The sequence below is a fragment of the Mycteria americana genome, chromosome 2 (genome assembly GCF_035582795.1).
Source record: "Mycteria americana isolate JAX WOST 10 ecotype Jacksonville Zoo and Gardens chromosome 2, USCA_MyAme_1.0, whole genome shotgun sequence".
Classification (NCBI taxonomy): Eukaryota; Metazoa; Chordata; class Aves; order Ciconiiformes; family Ciconiidae; genus Mycteria; species Mycteria americana.
The window spans coordinates 49,033,188-49,051,314 of record NC_134366.1 but is presented as its reverse complement, the minus strand read 5'-3'; the positions used below and the strand labels follow the sequence as shown (position 1 = coordinate 49,051,314).

At 39.8% G+C, this 18,127-nt stretch overlaps 1 protein-coding gene across 4 annotated transcripts in view; it reads right to left on the bottom strand.

Annotated features, from left to right (window-relative positions):
• TMEM108 (transmembrane protein 108) overlaps window positions 1-18,127 on the bottom strand; it is a 167,473-nt gene that overhangs the window by 89,685 nt on the left and 59,661 nt on the right. The window contains exon 3 of one of the 4 annotated variants that reach the window (XM_075493304.1): window positions 3,279-3,368. The exons of the other annotated variants lie outside the window; for them this stretch is intronic. The gene's annotated coding sequence lies outside the window, so the exon portion shown is untranslated. The remainder of the gene's footprint in view (window positions 1-3,278; window positions 3,369-18,127) is intronic. 4 annotated transcript variants of the gene reach the window in all.

Sequence of the window (18,127 nt, the reverse complement as noted above, 5' to 3'; positions counted from 1 at the left end):
GTGTTTTTGGATTCTCACACGCTTTCCTTTCCATTTAAAACTGGACCTTAAAAACATTTGAGTAACTTGCAGAAATGTCAGTATTTGCAAGGTGTTTTCTCCTAAATGAAAGCAATCATCTGTGAATTAATTTACTACTTTAAAATCAAAATCAGAATTAGATTCATGCCGTTGTTCAATCATGAAAACTTGCTGAGGGACTCCTGTTCATCCCTTTCTCCTTAAGGTTTACCAAAGAACAAAGCAAACATAGTAAAAAATCCTCAGTCTTTATGTGTAAATAGACATCATATAGTCTATTACAGCACTTTTCAAAGATGCATATAAAAAAGTCTGTGTTTAGCATACATTAAGATCCTAATAAAAATATATGCAGGAAAGGAAAACAGCCAGATAAGCCACTGACAATGTAGATTGCTTATCCCCAAGGGCTCTGCTTCTAAATTTCTGTCAAAACAGGATTTACAAGCACTGACCCATCTGAAGTCATAAAAATACAATGGAAAAAAGGGAGAATCTGAAATTGCAACCCTAAATCCACTTTATTTACTTTGTATAATTTGAACTGTGCTTGGCAACTGTGATGTGATACAGCTTTTGGCTGTGAACCACAATTTTTTCATATTTCTCTTCCATCTCCATGTTAATGCTATCTATAATAAATAAAGGTATTTGCTTATAAATTCTGGTATTGTGGTTAAAATGAATGGTACGCTTTTGTGTATGTATTTATTTAAACAGGACTCTTAGGGTAATTTACCCTGCGCTAGGAAATAGGAACTAGTGTGCCTATGGGGAAAGAAACAAAGATTAGCACTTGAAAACTTTCACTATGTTCTTCTGTTGCCCTTAGTTAGAAGACTTTTTTACTACATGGCCATAAAATTATACATAGAGAATGCAGTAAAGATGTATAAACAAAATGGTGCCATGAGTTTACAGCCTCTCAATTTCTTCAAAGTCCTCGGTGTGACTTAGGGTTAAATTTAAACACGAATGGAAAATATTGCAATTAAACTTTCCATAGTTTTTAATACCTCATTTCTTGCGTACAGGAAATGCGTGCAAACCAAGGATTTATTTTACAGATATTGTAAGGCAAGAGACGTTTTCTGAGATTTATTTGTATACGTTTGGAAGCCAAATCACACCAATTATGGTTTTCCAAAGACAGAGACTGCTTGCAACCACCATCAATGCTGCACAAAGTTCAGGCGGATGAACCGTCATCCCATTAAGTGCCTGAATCAAGACCTGACATAAGAACAGAGGAACCACTGCTGCACCTACATAGGTGAAAGCTCCAGCGAGCCCATTACCCTGTCTTTAACATCAGCGGCTAGCAGGACCATAGGGAAATAACATGTGAAACAACATGAGTGTAAAGTAATCCTTACACCCTGGCATAGCTTGCTCTATTTCCAGCAACCCTCAGCTGAATACAGTATCTGAGCTGCCATGGTTTTTAACTTGACAATAATTATTCCTTACTTATCTCCTCTGTGTCTCACACAATTTTAGTCTTTCATTAGATCATTTAGAATCTCTTTTTCAAGCTGAGGAATTCTCATCTTTTTGCTTCTTCCATACAGAAGATATACCCTATGTCTGATAATCGACATGCCTAAAGCTGTACGTACCACTTCCAGTTCGGATCTGAGGATCAGGGAACAAAATTGCATGCAGCCATCAAAACTTGGGTCTGTATTGGATTGTTGTACTGGACAGTGACGTTTCCTGTTTCTTCTCTACTTTGTTCCCAATTCTGCCTACGATTCTCTTTTCCTTTGTGACTGCTGCTGAGCTTTACTCCACTGTTTTATAGAGCTGCCTGCTACAAATCCCTTAATGGCAATAACTCATCTGGAGTCCGTCCTCAGGTATAGAGCTAGGACTGTTTTTCGCCTGTGTATGTGACTTTGCAATTTTCCACACTAAATTTCATCCACTGTTTTACCACCCAGTCACCTACTACCGTGACATTTCTGAGAGATGGCAATGAAGGGCAGAATTATTACTATTATTACATAACAAATATACACCTATTGTATATAACAGCTTCTGAAGTTGCCACAGTTTCAACACTAATATTAATTTCAGCAGCTTCCAATCACAGTTCAATCGTGGAAAATCCTCTGTATCTTTAAGAAGACAAAGAAAAGATTCATGGTCAGGCCTTTGAAAAGCTGCAGAGGAAACCTCCTTTCTGAGTATCAACCTATGTCCAGCCATCACAGTACTAGCTCATGGCCATGCAAGCATACCCAATCCAAAAGTTCTTTTCCTGGAAGTAGCTGGGTTTTTGTAGTCTTTAGATTATTAAAATATTTTGCAGGTCTTCTGTGATAAATACATTTATTTATCACAAGCAAGAAAGGTTACATATTGTCTGGTAGCTGAGAGAGCTCCAGTTCACCGACCCACGTTTTCTTAAGTATTTGAGCATGCAGTTTTAGGCACTAATAGATTAGCAGAGTTGTGCACATGCAGATGGAAAATGCAGACACACAGTCAGTTCCTGACCTTGGGCAGATTAATGTAAAACCAGAGTATTGCCACCTGTTTTAAATACACCGTCACTTACAAGAAGAAAAAACATATGAAGAGAAAACAGAAACAAAAATGGTCCTGGGAAAAAAAAAAAAGATTTGGAAAACGTGTGTTAAACTTTAATAATTTAAAATCTAATCTGACTACCTCAGTTTTGTACCCATTTTATCCTCACTCTATTCTTTAACACTTCCCTGAGTCTTCTTGGGAGTACACTTCGCCAAAATATTAATTTTAAAACATACTGTGCTTTAATATTTGGTAAGCCGTTCTGAGTATTTGAGGGAATTACCTGTTACAAATATACCAGATCTTTGATCAAGATTTTTTTTTTTTTTTTAAAGATTCTTAACCTTAATTTCCTAGATCCATATTTAGGACTCCAAGTAAATGAGCATATTCCCAATTACTCTGAACACTCACTGTCTCTCCTCTGAAAACCAGGAAATAAAGGTCTAATTACAACTTCTGGGTTTTTTCTATATTCTAATTCATATTGGTGTACCTACTGATATATTTTGAAACAAAGTAATACAGCTAGTGCAAGTTTGTACTCAAATAAATTTCAATTTAGAAAGACCCATCTTCAATGGTTAAATTGGTGGAAATTTGTATCCAGAAAAGGTGTCACATGCCTAGCCTCAGATACCTGTGTTTGAAAATATTGGCTAAGCATTTGGTGTCTGAAATGCACTTATTTAACGCACAATATTTCACATGTAGTTTACCTTACACAGGATGATGAATAGATGTGTGAAATCCCTATGGACAGCTAGCAATATTGTCTTTCACAGTAAGTGATCCCCTCAACGTCGCAGCTAAATTAAAGAGGACAATGAAGACATAATGATGAATAGAAGACAAAAGAGTCCAAAAGATCTGACAGCTCCCGGTCATTCATTATGTCTGATGGGAAAAAAAAATACCAACGGTACCTTAAATTAAAGAAGAAATGGAGGAGAACAGAAGATGAGCATTGAGGCAAAGCTAACAGTCAATGGAGAACCCTTTTTCTTTGTAAATCTGTCAAACACCAACCAGGAGACTGAAATAAGAAGCTGGAAAAAGGGTAATGGAGAGAGGAGACAGGCAAAAGACATGCTACTTCCATCCCATGAAGCACCCAAACTTTATTATGTTATTTCTGACTGCCTCCTCTCCTGTATGGTTCATTCTAGAAAAAAGAAAAAACTACACCACTGACAGTTTTCAGCTATATTATTCTTGGTTCTGCAGAAAATGAAAGAGGAAAAGAAGACACACCCAGAACTACTTCCATCTCCAATCATTGTTGAATCCCCAATCAAGGAAACACAGCCTTGATCCTTTTAGTATCGTACTGTCCCGTAGCGTTCCACGAATGCCTCACAAGATAGTAACAGCAGAGGCTCCTTACTTACAACTCAGAGAGCTGTGACTCCCCCAGGAGTTACTCACCCAGCGGAATTCCACCACCAAGGTCACCCACTGTTTCCCACAGGTTAGCTACTCTGAGAGTATTCAAGTGTCTCATAAAAAGAAGCAGGTGTACTCTTCCTGAGTACACGGGGCTCAAGCGCAACTTTGTGTTTTCAAGTTTGCGTGATTTGTTTCTTAATTCAATGGCCTACTTCCACAATCCAGCTGTTATTTTGCAAAATTTATATCCCAAAAAGCTTCAGGGCATGCTAATAAAAAGATGATTAACTTGCAGCAATAAGATTCCTCCGAGCAAGAATTCTGTGTTCTTGTTCAACATGTGCCACATTGTCTGCTGTGATTTATTTCCCACTGCTTGGAACACGCAAACTATCGTTACCAACTTTCTTCATAAGATCCTGAGTGCAGCATCTTTGATATCTATGTCCCCTTTATACTGAGATCTTTTAGCACTCTTTCAAATGGATTCCTCTTTGCAGATCTAAGAAAGAGCAATTCACATCTACTTCCACAATTATCCTCAAAACTGTACACCCTTCACTAACGTCTCCAAAGAGTAGGGTCTACCCTCAGGATATCACAGCTGAGCAGAACCAGTCTTGCTTGCGTTGTGTAGACCTGTCATATGTGCATAACGAATAGTCAGGTAGGAACCGAACTACAGATACTAGCACTTTTCTGCATATACAAGACTTGAGTCCTATGTAACATGGACTTATAAGCAGAGAATCTCATACCATCCAGGGGGAAAAAAAAAACCAAAAACCGACAACCAAAGCCTCTCTTCTCTTTGCATTCAAGTGCAGAGCATCTACAATCCCCACCGAGCCCAAGCCTGGTTGTGGTTATTCTTGTATTGGTGTTTGAATTCATACCTTCCCACTACCACAGGGGTAAACGCAAATCAAGAAAAACACACAAAGCAGTGTCAATATGCAGGAAAACCTGACAGTAATTGCTCCCTCTTCCTCAGTTTCCCTACCTCATCATTAACTTCTGAAATGCCAGTCCCCCCATCTCTCCACTTTAACATAAAAGTTCAAATGACTGCGTCACCACAGGCCTCCTCCCAGCTGTGACAGCCTGGCCATGAACAGTCCTAGGCCAGATGATCACTTAAAGGAAGGCTACTGTCATTAGTGTGGTGAGTGGAGGACATCGTCAGCTAACTCCCTCATTCTTCATCATCTTCCTTTATTCACACGTTGAACCTGGGGCACGTCGATGAAAGGGAGAGGGAGGAAAGGCCTGCACTCTTGGGGTTCACTGTCATAAAAATAGATGGGCATGAAGAACCTCAGGTCCAGGTGACCATGGCCAGGGGAAGAACTTAGTTTGAAAAGGCCAGGTAACATTGCTGTTGCCTTTGGCTGTCTAATGCCTTGGTGTCTGTGGTAATTTTATGAACAATCACTGAAACAGCCAAAGGGAAGTGTTGAAAGGGTAGGGTAAGCTGAGAGGAAAAATACCAGGGCGTAAATAAAAGGTCATTTCACGTGAGACTTCCTTGCTTTGATGTGTGCCTGCCCTCCACTCCAGCAAGCTTGAGCCCCATGACCTTTTCGGAAAAGCTGTGACAGACAGGGTTACTGTCTCGGCTGATTATAACTGAGAAGTCCCAGAGATGAAGGTCGGAACAAATAGAAAGCACTAGGCTATTGAATGTCCTTCTCACTCCATTGATAGTGCAAGGGACTTTATTTCTTGATTTCATTCCCAATTATCTACCATTAGCAAATACTTCTGAAGGCAGCTCCAGTAGGAGAGAAGTCTGAACATCAATCGTTCTAGTTGCTTCTTGTTCCCACATGTGCAGACATGACTCTGTGTCTGTGCACACGTCCACTGGTAGAATAAGAAGATAAGAAGCAGCCTCTCCTTTTCATCGTTCATCTCTGTGGAGCTCTGAGAAGCTAGTATCTTCATAAGGATCAAACTGACTTAGCAGCTATAGGGATAATTAGAATTTGGTCATTAATACACATTACGGGTGGAGAGGAGAAGACTCTTGTGTGCATTTTAAAACTTTGATGTGGTTGAATTTGGATGCAGTAGCATTTATGCAATAGAAGTTCCTTTGCTCCATTTTTCTTCTACCCCATTACTTAAGCTACACTGCTTATTAGTTAGATATTGTTTTGTTGCAGTTATACCACGCATAAAAATACTTTTCCACTTTTGCCAATTAGTTCCAAATTAATTAACTATCTGGTTATTGTTATCAACTTCTTATACATCAAACCTGAAAGACAGTCCCACAGGTCAGTGTCTATTTTCTGCAACAACCTAACACTGGATTGTGACACTAGTCATTTTAAGGCACTACAGAATGCCATTAGATTCTCTTACTTTACAACAAATCTATCGCCACAGAAGGTCTTCTGGGCGCCCCTTTGTCTTCTGTTGCTTAAAAAGGCAATGTTTTTCTAGTCACAATACCAGGGTGCCATTTTCCAGGTGGAGGAAGTGACTTCTGCCACTTGAATAACATGAAAATATCTATTATCTAACAGTAATACGAGACATACAACACATACCTGAGCCATTCAAACCTCTTTCAGGAAATCTCACATATGTAAATATGTGCTTTGTAAATTTACTTCAACTGGAAAACTAATAATGATATGTTAAGGTCTAGCTACACACATATTTTCATTATAGTTCTTTCTTTTCAGTTACTAATGGCCATTTGAAACTTATCTTTGATGATGAAATTTTACTGCACAGCTTGTAACATGCTATTTTTGCTAACTGTTTGAAGACAAAGAGTCCAACTTCTTTGAGTCTGGGGGAGTGGCATCTGTCACATTGCAACATAAAAAAAAAAAAAAAAAAAGGTGAAACAACTGGGTCAAGAAAGTTGTACAGAAATAGCCCTTAGTGAAAAGAACCTTTCGCTGTCCTCTTGAAAAGATTTTTTTTTAATGAAATATGATAGATTTAAGACTAAGTTGTGTAATTTTTCAAAATTTTCTTTATGGGTCTTATGGGAACCAAACCAAAGAAAATCTTTTAATGTCGTGTCAAGTTCATGATGAAAATTTCACATGCTGCACTATGCCCAGGAAGCATTCAGCAGTGTAAATTGTCTGCTCTTTGACAGGAAAACTTTATAACAATTGGAAGCTCTCCTGCTAAAGACTTTCTTGGCACACAAAACTACGCTAGTTAAGATATATCTGTAACTTCTGGGAAAATAAAGAAAATATGGCTTGTTCTTCCTTGTCAATCACAGCAGGGAATGGACGTAGAAACAAGCTCCATTTCCACATCACTCTTGTGATGGCGTGTTTTCCCCGGAGGATCTCCCATGGCATCTCACCTGCCTCAGGGTGTCCACAATGTGGATGCTGACATTTGATTTACTCACCTAAACTCCCTCTGTAGATAGCAGGTAGATTGGCTTCTCTGAAGCCTGATGCCTGTGACCTGTTTAAAATGCCTGTCTTAGAAGGAGGAGACCCATCCCTTATGTGGGGCTGCTTTTCTCCATTGAGTTTCAGAGGGTTGAAGGTTCACCATTGATTTCAGCTCGTAACACTGAAAATGAGGATGCCAATGTCTGTACAAAGGAATCCCACCCAGTGCTTTCTCCAGCTACAGGGATCTCAAGTTTATGGGGTTAACTTCTCTGCAGCTGTGTTAAACTGTTCCCTTGTTCCTATTGTGTAGGATACACAATAAAAAAGACTTAATGTAAAGAACAGGCAAGCAAATAGCTCTGCCTGCACTGTAATAAACACTGGAGAGTCAGAAAAGGGTGTACCTTTTCGAAGCAACTGAAATCAGGCTTTTCACATTATTCAGCTTGATTAAATGTAAATATTTCAAGTAGAGAAGAAAAAAGGGTGCAAAAGAGAAGGTACTATTTTCCCTCTCTTATAATATGGTACTGTATTCCTAAGGCTGACTGATTGGGTCAAATTTTCAAGAATGGAAAGCATCAACTGTAAATAAAGAGGAGTATGCATGCTCTGCATGTCTGAAATCTAGGCCAAAATACCAGTTTCATGAAGATGCTCAAGTATTCAAAAATGCAAGCAAGCACCTTGCTGTCAAACATACATGTACTGTAGCCCTGAAAACACTGCTACACTGGCCCTAGATGACTTTAAAGAAAATCTGTGGTAGAGATGGAAACATCTCAATACAACATTTTAATTGCAAGATCATCTTCCCTTTAGTAAACGCCACAATTATCCAGCTAAACAAATAACCCTTAATAAACCACCACAAAGGAGGCTCGATATTGTGCATCATCGTTATCTGATTTACAGTGACCTAAAGATGCAAGCTAAGGAAGGAAAGTGCCTGTAATTGTTTTGACAAAAACCTCACAAATTGGGTTTTGGCTTTGAAAATTTTAACTGTGAAGAGGGTCCCTTTTACTAACTTTGCTCTGTAAAGAGACTGTAAAGATTAAGAAGGTCGAGGGATATTCAAGAAGAAAAAGGTCAAGATAGACTGATTAAGTTTTCGCCTATCTCTAGGGGAATTTTAACTGACCTGATGTAAGATAAGTACAGATGAGCCCAGCCCATGACCCATACATTCTGCTTTGTCTCCCAGCTCCCTGGTTAGTCTACATCTATAAAGCCCAGAGGAAATAATCGCCAGCGAAGGATGCCAACATAGTGCTCTTCTGACTCCATCAGATGCTGAATCCAGTCCACAAAACCAGCCTTTCTGAAAACTGAAGATGGGTGAGGAACAAGAGCTTTGAATCAGGTCACAGTGCCCCACCAGTGTATTTTGGTTGTGGCCCATCCTATTGCATCAAACAAGATCACATAATTAAGGAGAACATAAACACCTTAGCTGCCAAAAAAATTAAATAAAACGCGATGCGTTCATTATTGCAATTGCAATTTTGAATTGCACACATATGTTTGTTTATGAATGTATATAGCAGATGATGGCTATGTTTTTGGCTTGTCTTTCCTTATTTCCCTATTTATACCTGCATGCCTCTCCCAGTGACAAAAGGAAAAAGACAAAAGGAAAAAAATAATAAACATATATGGCATTTCCCCTTTTTCTTTTCAGTGAAAAGAAAATCATATTAAATTTCCCATCAAAATACATGTTTGAGAATATTTCCACGTCAGTTTTGGATAGAATGTTTTGAACCAGCTCTAATCATAATTTTAAGTATGGCACAAGGATCTAATTTCACAATGACAGGTTATAATAGACATATACAAGTACCTAAGATTGAAAGAAACGTTTTATTATAGTTGAAAAAAGCATGGTAGGAAAGCATAACCACCTTTTGAATTCTTAACCATTCAGTCTCAACAGTGCATTAATATATTTAATAGTAACCCATACTGTTGGGTTTTTTTAACAGAGCATACATTCCTAACAAAACCCAACATGATCTGTAATGATATTTTAGTAAAAACATCAGTACAGTAAACAAACACAAAAGGTAGGGTTTTTTTAAAGCCTCCTCATGTGCCCTGCCACATCCTTTTGCCCCCATGACAGGGCGTTAGTTCTGGAGCAATTCCAACTGAACTGTTTGCTAGTTTCCTTTGCACAGGTATTTTAGAGTACACATTCATCTTGGAATAGTGTCTGTCACTTCAAAGAGTAAGTCTGTCTGGAGTAGCTTCTTGTACAAAATTATAACTCATGCTCTAAGAATAGACACATCTTTGGCAGATTTGGACAGATGGATGCATAAATGCATGTACACAATCATATGCCACGGAAAGTAAGATGATGTCTTGACCTATGTCTCCCTGGTTAAACCTCCTTTTAACAGAACCATTTACTACCTCCCCTATAACCAGACATTCAATATGGTAAGAAGAGAAGGGGGATAAAGTAAGCTCTGAAATATGACTGCTCTGGAGGGCTGATTAACATAGACTGGAAAGTGGAAGAGTACACTCGCTTAGACCTGACATTTCATCTGAGAGTTTATTATGACTGTGTCTAGTTCAAGGGGCACCATTTATTTATCCTCAACTTTCAGCCCCAGACTTTGATGTCAAAGGAAGAAGTGGCCTCAGAAAGAATAGGGGACTACCAACCAGTGACCCAGCCATAAACAGCAACCCCTTTTATAGAAGAATATTTTGCACACCATTTTGACACAGCGGGTGGGAATAAAATGAAAATTTTACATGGCATAAACAGAAATATAGCCCAATAAAAATTTAGGTTTGGAGGGAGGTGGAAGGAAACAGGGTCTTGGTAATTTCCAAATTATTCATTCTTGTCCATGCAAGGTTATTGTAGTGCAAACACTGCATTTCATTTGAAAATGTATGTCATTCTGCCTGCTTCAATAGGAAGAGTTTCCAAGAAAATTAAATGTCAGAGCAGTGCAGCTTATTGGTTTTACTCAATGTAAATTCACTGTTTATGCAACTCTGAATAATAATGCCCTGCTCTGTGTCAACATGATGTCAACAACTTCAGGCTTTGGAGAGGGGGACTGAAGGCAAGAGAAGGGGAGATAGGGGTGCTTCCAGTGCTAACCTGGCACTGCCCGAGATTTAGCTCTACATGACAGGTCTGTAGCTTTAGAGAGGATTTAGCATGCTGATCTCTGCATGTCTTATTTTCTTCCCTTTCACTTTATGCAGCCAGCAAGATTGCTATTGGCTGAACAGCTCATCTTCCCTCCTTCAAAAGGTTCAAACACTGGCATATATAGATGTGCAGGTAAGCTAGAAGAAACGCATATGAAAGAATATGGGAAATCTCAAACAGCAGCATCTGAAAACATGCCATGCTGTCAAGTAAGATTATGCTCAGGTGCACAGTTTATTCTAGTAGGTTAGTGAAAACTCTCATTTACTACCCAGAAACGTGAAGTTCTATCTCAGGCAAAACTCACTGACCCCAATGGGAGCTTTGCTTCAGTAAAGACCGTAGCACCAGCGGTGCAAGCGAAGGCCACTGATTTAAGGCGGCTGTTCTTTTTTCTCTAACAGAGGTAAGAAACAGCATAGGCAGGAAAAGAATAAAAATCCCTGGGACTGCACATTTGATAGGTGGATTTAATAAATAAACATCTGCCTGAATGATACACCTCAGCTAAAATGCAATGAGGATAGCTTCAGGTGCATCAGATATTTTCCTACATTGCAACTGAGATGGGCTAAACTGTGTTCAGAGCTGCCAAGTGTAAACCCAGAGTCATTCCAGTGACTCTGTCACAGCATGATGCAATTGAATATGAAAATGAACTGATGAAGGAAAAAGGGGAAGAATGGCCTTGTGTAAATTACAGAACAGCACAGGAGAGGATCTGGGAGACACTGGATAATTACTACAGCAGGATTTTTGTGGGTACAAACTTCAGTGAGATTTCCCTCTTGTACTGAAAGCTAATGGAGCCTAACTCCTATTTGCGCATCTGAAAACTGTCTCTTTATCTTTCTGTCCCTCTGTTTTCCTACTAAAGAAAAGTCTTTCAGGGAAGCAGAGACTGCCTTCTCCATGCCCTGCTTGATTGCACCATGGCTTTGCTTCTGTAGGCCGTAAAAAGTTGGGGAAAACGTGTTGTCTCTTCTGGGTGCAATTAACTTTTGAGCCGTGAGTTCAGCCCTGCAAGGATGGCAGATGGGAGATGCCCAGCCATGGGTCTGTCGTATGACACGGTCCCCCCTTCATCCCCATATCAGCTCACGTGACTGAGCAATCAGGCAGCCCAGGGATTCAATGAAGGATCCTTTTCAAATAAAACTGCAGTTCTTTCTTGCTTTGGGAGCCCCTGCTCCTGTGCGCTAACTAAGATTGCCACGGCAGAGTTACACAAGATGGGAATCATGACGCAGCGAGAGCCCTTTTGGTGCATCTATCCCTGCAGTGCAAAAGTCTGCACTGGCTGCAGTCTGTACACACTGTGACAATCGAAATAATAAACTCACATATTTTGGGTTTTTGTCTACTGTCCAGCCTCACTCAGCGTAAGAGCAGGGACTGACCACACATATTCAGTGAGTCAAGGTCACATCAAGAAGGAACCTGCTGTTTGCTGCATCTCTGCCTCAATACTGATGGCACTGGATAGTCCAACAAGAACGAGGTAAGGGCTTGGAGAAGCACCATGGTCGTGCCTAGGGCAGCCGAAAGCTGCCCTGGGGACCTGGATTCTCTCTCTGCCTCAGTGCCTAATGCCAAGGAAGTCACAAAAACCAAACCCTGCGCAGGCGGTCATTAATTGCATCTTCCTTGTTTGCTTAGAGCAGAGCACAGAACACCTGCGCTCTGATCTGTGAAAGCGTGGAGCAATTCCAACTGTGATGGACTCAGCAAAAGCCGACTCCAGAACAAAGAAAGGGCAATCAAACGCTATTTCTGGAAAATCAGGGCACAAACATCTCATGTTGGGCATCTAAATTAAATGCCCCTTCTTGACATTATGCTTCCGTGCCTCATTTTCCCTGGTGTATAATGTCATTTCACCTTATCAGTACATTGTGAAGATAAATTCATTAACGTTTGTAAAGTACTCAGATGCCGCAATAATGAGAGCCGCAGAAGTGCTCCCCAGGAAATTAATAACTCTGGCTTCAAAGCTGGATCTGAATGATGTACAGTTATGGGAGGAAGGGGTAACATAATGAACTACTAAGATAAAATAAAATATTGATTCATCTGAGCAGTGTTGACTGAAATCTCTCCTTATTTAAGAGAGCTCTGCTTTGCACCCTTTACAGGCTTTTAAGTGTAACTTACACAGTTTAAAAAAAAAAAAAGGAAAATGAGAAAAAAAGACCCCAACTAAGAAATTGTATCTCGCAGCCCTACTGACACCCACACAACCCTCCAGAGAACTGGAGCCTTTAGGTCCTCAGCCCAGACTTGTAACACCTGACCTTGCCTTATTACTAGTCTGGTCTCTTCTGCCAGAGTCCTGTCCATCTCTGTCCTGCATATTGTCACCATCACTTCTTAAAAGTCCCACCCATTCCTCCTCAGTTCCTCTCCGCTCCTGCTCCCTGTGTCTCACCACTTTATTTCCACATACTCATCTCTTTGTCCCACTCCTAGTTTCCCTTACACGGGGACCATATCCCAGCCCTGTCCTTTCTTTCTTAACCATTTCAATACCTGAGTCAACCACCTGGACCGTGGTCACAAGCTTCATATCCATGGTCTGCAACAAACTCCCTACTGATAAAATCCTAGGAGACCTGAGCTGCAAAACTTCAAAGAAAAGTACATGGATAAGGATTTTTCAGACCAGAGTGCAGTCTCATCTGGCAGATTTCCACTAAAATGCAAAAAATCTTTAACCTTGCCTCCTGCTCCAGAAATCCGTCTAGTTTTTGTCCTGCATCCTCCTCTCTCCCTGATAAATTAAATTTCCTGATCTGTGTTATGGAAGTCCCACAAAATAATAGAAGGTACTGTAACTTTATGAAATATGATTCCCCCCCCGGTATATATTTTTTTTCTGAGACTGAACTATTTTTACTGAAATGAAAAAATTACAGCCCGATATCAGAACAGAATTTTTCTGGGTTGGAAAATTTCACTTTGAATGGTACCAAAGGGGTTTTACATTAGGCAACCTTTACCAGACTCAAGGTCAACAAAGTCCTTGTCTATACTTTCTGCACTCAGAAAGACTTTGACCCACCAAATCACATCAGGAATTTGAATCTTTTCAAGGAAGCAATCAAACCATCAAGTAGGGGAAGTCCTGTAGATAAAGAAGATAAAGAAGTCCTGTGCCTAATTCTTCATCTACTTCCCTCCAAATTACGCAAGCAAAACTTCTGTCTGTTTTTTGCTGGACCATATACTCAAAGGTGTATTATGATTTACAGAATTTATCATTGCAGAGTTCTTCAATTTCATTCATATTGAAAGATATGAATGCAAATCTTTAACTGAAAAATATTTAAAGAAATTAACTAAAATGGACTTAATAACATATAGAATACTTTTGCAACAAATGCGTTAATTGTATGCAAACTGAATTAAGTCCCCCATGTAATTGGGGGAAATATTAATACATTATTTTAATTTGAAAAAATCATAAGTTAGAAGCTCTGAAACAGAAAGCTGCATAATCGCAGCTTTAACATTAAGATGTCATTGTAAAAATGAATGTATATAATGAACTCAGAAAAATAGAAATATAAGTGTCTGATCCTTTCCTTGTTTCCTGTACATCTGCATTGGAGTTGGCCTATTGTTATTCAACTAGCTAATCATCATCTTTTGTGTGGTGTGATTGTGTTTTTACTCAGAGAGGCTAATCTGTGAAGACATCTGTTATTTGGTAGATAATAGGCCATTTCAAGTCTCAAAGCCCTGCAAGGCATTTCTGAAGAAGGAGAAGTAGATACATCTGTTCCCACCAGGTAGGACTACAACTGAGCATGCTGTAACACAGCAGAACAAAACTCATTCACTTGCTTTTCACCAAAATGCTAACTGAACATGGAACGATGCAAACAAAGAGCAATTCTGGTGTAGTTTGTTAGGGCTGGGAGGGAGACTGACTATATATAAATCATTTAAGTTTTCTTGAGAAAACAGAACATCTCACACCAAAGAACAGTGGGATTTGTCATAGTGATCACAACCCACTGGGATCTATAAACCAGGCACAGTCACAAAAAGCAGTGGTCCACTGAATCTGATGTTCTGCTGTTGGTAAAGGTCAATATTAGACATTTTGAGGGCAATGCAAATGCTTTATTATTCACTTGGAAAGAAAATCTTGTGCTCCTGCTCCCTAATAACTTATCCATATGAACCAGTTCTCTCTGCATTCCACTGAAAATATACTACCTCTGCATTATCCATGAATCAATTGCGGCTCTGAACAATCCTCCTCATCATGAATTTGGGAAGAAATAGGACATATCTTTATCTCCAGGCTGCCTAAGTAACCTAGCACACAGTAGCTGCATTCTGCAAGCTTCCATTCCTTACGTCTTCATCACTCTGTCAGTCTCTCCCATTGTGCTATGAATGCAGATGAGACCCATATATTCAGATTGGATTCAAACCCTATTACCTAGGGTTTGTGACACTTTTACTGACAACTGACTGCTCCTAAAGCAGGCTGACCATACAAATAGCATTAATATGTCAGTAGGAGGACAATGTGCATACGTGAACTTACACTATGTACAAGTTCTTTGTCTTTAGAATGACACCAACCACAAGCTGCAAATTCAAGAAGTTAATGTATTATTTTATACCAGTTTCAACTACTTCTGTATTTTGGAGAATTGTTGCCTAAACACGAGTTAAAATTTTTTGGCTTGGTTTTTACTGCCTCAGCTCACAGGTCTAGAATACTGCAGAGAAAGCAGAGTTGATGCAGTGTTGCCCCATTCTCTGATTAGCCATTTGTAGAAATGCAAAACTGAAGAGTGACATATGATGTTGACACTTTCAGCTGGTGTGTATGACAGAGAGTGTTGTTCAGTAAGACCAGTTAGACATGTTTCTCATCCCCATATATTTTTTTTTTTTACGGTTTCAGATATTTTCCAACTCTTCTTGGGTGAGCAAACAGCCTTTCAACTTTTTTTCTCAGAAAAATAAGGCTCCACTCTGTAGTTTGGTGGTTAAGTTACACACCTGGGATAGCTAGTTATCCACAGCATAGCTAACTGCTCTAACCACCACTCCGATAAGTACTCTAACGTAAGATTTCCTTCACTGCCCTGCAAGAGCTATTTTTCCATTTTGTGTAAATAATTAAGACATCAGTACAACAAGGGCTTGAACCCGAGTCTCCCGCGTGTAATGTGAGTGCCCTGCCCACTAGGTGATGGGGTCGGTTTCTCTGGCTCTCTCTGGCTAAGGAACATTAAACCATTATTCATTTGAGGCAGAACAGCTCTAGCAGGACAAACTGAGAGGTACAGACTGATTCTGTGGCCCGTTCACTTATAATTTAGGTGAAAAGAATAAACTGACACACAGCTTTAAAACTTATTTCCTCACTCTATTTCTTGACTCAGAGACCTATGTATACTCATCGACAGCTTGAGATCTCTGGACAATATTAAACCAAGCGATTTCCTGTTAAAAATTTGTGCACATTTTGTCAGAGAGATTAAACACAGGCCCCTGGATGCAAAGTAGCTGAGCTAACTGCAGGTCTTTCGCGTGGACAATAGTTTGTCTACAGCAAGAGTGAAGAAAGACCACAGCGGCTGTAGATGACTGGCAGGCGCCTCCAAAGCCTCTGCACATGATGGGATGATTCCAGTCAATGCCACAGTATGCTCTCACCTTGCATATACACCATAAAAGCATCCTGAACGTACGTGGAATCCCAGTTTCACCATGTGCAGGGCAGGGTTTCAAACAGCTTAAATGTTTGGGAACAAGAGAAACTGTTGCTCCTAGATACCATCTACATATAAAGAAGTATCTCCCCAAGGAGCCAAGAGCTTGCAATCCCAGGCAAGACAGATACGCTCTAAACATCTGTGTTACATCTACAGTCTTTTGCAGATAAGGGCAAACATATTTTGCTGAAGATGCAAGTCGGCTGAAGGCAAAAGCCACACAGTGCGGTGCTATGCTCCAGAGAATAAATCCAGCCTCTTGACAGAGCTTATTGGATCAAGCATAGCTAAGACAGCTACAGGGCTTCCCATCCAAGGTTGTGGTTTTGGGGCAGTCAGGAGCGAAGGGAACTCAGACTGGGCTGCAAAACACCATCAAAGGACAACTAGTAGCCAGAAAATCCTACTCCACATAAGAGATTTCTCTGTAAAATATGAAGTAATATCTCTGTGTGGAAAACAGACAGATCCTGGAAGAAATGCCTTATACATTTATGGCATAAAATGCTCTGCATATTAAGAAGGAAACTCTGGAAATAAACTAATAACAAAAAAGATCAACAATAATGGTATACAATACAACACATCACACACAAGTTTCCAAGCAATGCTGCAAATATGGTTTATAGAGTTTTGACCTCATCAGTGGCTATTCCTCTCTGCCAATGCAGGACCCAAGCACATTAATTCTTGCTTTGCAAGACTCCATGGTGTCTGGAGGAATTATTATCCAGCTTAACAGCAGACTTGAGGCAAGGCTCCTCTCCCCTTTTTTTAGCCATATAAAAATTAGGAATCTCTTGTAAGCTATTTGCATAAGCTCCTTTTTAATCAATGCAAAAAAGACAGGGCATCCTGGGTGATAACTGATCTTGTCTTAACGAAGTTGGGATGAAGCCCTATCTTAAAACAGGATGGCTCAGTACCCGCGGCTGCCCTTCTCCCCTCACTGATGACATGAAAAGCCTAGGTGCCTTGCTCCAAGCGAACAGGCCCTTTTTAGAGAACAGAGACTTACTGAAATAGATTTCAGCCTAACTGGTTCATCCAAAATCAGATCTGGGGACTTGAGCAGAGCCAGAAATCAAACTAAGACTTCCAGAGTCTCTGACTAGTGCCTTAGCTTAAAACCCAAGTTTCTTTTCCAAGCGGAACATATAGATGAGTGAGATTCCTCCCCACACTATGTCTAGAGCAACTGCATGTAAAATATGCTACTCAGTCCATGACACAGTATTGCTAAACAGATGCTAGCATTGAAGTAAGTTCAGAGATAAAGCTGATCAAAGAGCTGGTGAAATTATCTACAAGGAACGATTTTAATAGACAGTGGATAAATACTGTATAGACACATGAAGTATAGAGAGGATAGAAGTAGGAAGAATCAAGACAAATTAAGAAAGACAAAACATAGGGAAAATATTATAAGGGATTTCACAGTACCCAGACACATTCTGTTATGGAACAGTCTTCCAAGACGAGTGGGGTTAGTAGAGCCGGCATGTTATAAAATAGATAGGCAAAACACTTAGAAATACGTTGCCAGACAGAATAATTTCACAGGAATTTGATGCTTGACCAGACCATGCCTCTCTCTAGCTTCCATACTTCTATTTTATCACAACCATTTCAGTTCTGCACTTGCTTTTCAGTCCACAAGAAATATTAAAGTGAAATCTGGAGACACTGCTTGAAATTGCAAACAATGATCAATTAGCATTTCTCACCACACAATTTATTACCTTTCTTTTTCACGGTCTTTGTCATGCCCTTAAGTGCCACACTGATTTACTACACTGTGGTACTTAATTATATCCAGTGCTTTATTTCAGAAGTGATACTATTCTTAGCTGTATTGCATTCAGAGG